The 1,942-nt window shown below is 41.5% G+C and overlaps 1 protein-coding gene across 1 annotated transcript in view; it reads left to right on the top strand.

Moving 5' to 3' along the window:
- Window positions 1-1,942, top strand: part of LOC108632004 (dystroglycan) — a 101,160-nt gene that overhangs the window by 10,410 nt on the left and 88,808 nt on the right. The window lies entirely within an intron of this gene.

A 1,942-nucleotide genomic window follows, 5' to 3' on the forward strand; every position in this document is an offset into this window, starting at 1 on the left:
TAGTCAATTAATAAATTTATTCATAATAAACTATAAATGAAATGGTGCGCCGCGTAGACTCATCGAACTCTTCCCGTTCCTCAGGGAAACACTGTCTTAAGGTATCCTTTCTAAAAGTAACTATGACGTTTGCCGTATAAAATATTCCTTTCGGAGAAAATTCAATATTAGTATGAGGAAGTATATTCAGCTGGTACAGTCGGCGGTGCATTTGACTGGGAAACAAGATCGATCGCGTAATCGCGAACCGAAAGACGTTTCGCAGCCCCAGTATCCCACGCTTAATGACGTAATTAGGGATGAGTTATTCGCGGCTACGCGAGAAGGCAAGCCTAATGCCTATTTCCTCGACGGTGATGTCAGTGACAGAGACTGCAATCGAGTGAAATTGTATTCCTTTCTCCCCCATATTATTACGCGTACACTCTTAACGCTTATTACACATTTAAGGTAGTTGTTGTTCCACCGTATTAGTCAACATGAAGATAAACAGGTACAAATACAAGAATTCTTCTGTACTAACATGTTAAGTAGCCTGTTTCGTTTTTCTTTCTGTTGAGTTAATTGTTTCATTTTTTAAATTAAATCCACTAAAGTGAAGAGTATGAATTTACAAAATTCTGAATATCTTTCATATTCAACGACTCAGCGATGTGGTTTTTGTTCATGAAATATTTCTATTATATATTTAATTAAATTTGAATTCTGTATACGGTAATTAGTGTGGGCGGAACCGCAGCGGATATGCTAGTATAGTAACTATATTAATTTCCAACGAGTCTGGAGCTTGTTAGAAACTCGTTCACGTAAACACTTAATGATACCAGAGATAGGGTGAAAAGTATGTCTGGTTTCTCGCGTTTTTTCCTTTTTTTCACGGATCACGCCGATACGTCTTGACGGTCTTGTACTCGTGGCGAATAATGTCGCAGACAGTTCCTCGCCGGTTCTCATCTCTGCCGGGGATTCCCTCCCTTTTCTCTCGTTACCCTCCGCATTTTTCCACCCCTCGCACGGGCGACTCGTCGATGCACGGTGTATGTGGCCGATACCTCACGTCCGAACAGCTTCGAACTTGTCCCGAAGTAATGCCCGGACTACTGTATGCGCGCCTTGCTGCATAGCAAGCTCGCAGCGGTTCTCAGCGGTCAGCTTTTCGGCTGGATTCATCGACGCATCCCGGAAATACGTGCATGCGTGTACATGCACGCGTGATTGAAATACACGCGGAATAATACGAGCGAGCAAAGCGGTTTATTTTAGGCCCGTCTCCTGTTCAATGCTTCTAAACGCATAATGTTCTGACCATAATTCCATTTTCGCGCCCGGAGACTCGGCGTGTTGCTAACTGAAATCTTCTTGTTAGAATTTTGCGAGTTTGAATAAACGAATAGAAAAATGGTGTAGAAACGATGTGTAAAAATGTTACGCTCTTTTGAAATATGACTTTGTAATACTTTTTGAACAAATGGCTTTTATCAGTCTTTGAGCCGATATTCCCGACAAGCTTGTCTCTCCGTATCAGACTGTGTCAATGCCGCCGCTTTTCGAAGACCATCGGTAGCATTGTATGTACTTCGAATACGTCTCAGGCAATGTTCGTGACAAGCCCTGACACGGTCGTTTTGTCGCCTGGCGGCTCTCACCGTGTCGGAAATCTTCACCGTCTATCCTTATTTTCTCATCTAAAGTCTGTCACCGGTCCGATAATTCCGATATCGTTCCACCCTATTTCCCAAATGTTTCTGACACTCGTTCTTCGCATTCCAAGAATCTCTTCATATCTACCAGATCCTGTTATCTTGGTAAAAGTACAGCAAAACTTATCTAAGTCAAGTCTTTTTTCCCGAACTGATACAGTTTTTATCATATTATTTCAAGGTTGTATGAACTCTTACATAAAAACAATGACAAAGTATTGAAATTTTAACAGTTACTAGAT

The sequence above is a fragment of the Ceratina calcarata genome, unplaced genomic scaffold (assembly GCF_001652005.2).
Source record: "Ceratina calcarata isolate Rehan_Ccalc_2016 unplaced genomic scaffold, ASM165200v1 scaffold15.2, whole genome shotgun sequence".
NCBI classification, from domain to species: domain Eukaryota; kingdom Metazoa; phylum Arthropoda; class Insecta; order Hymenoptera; family Apidae; genus Ceratina; species Ceratina calcarata.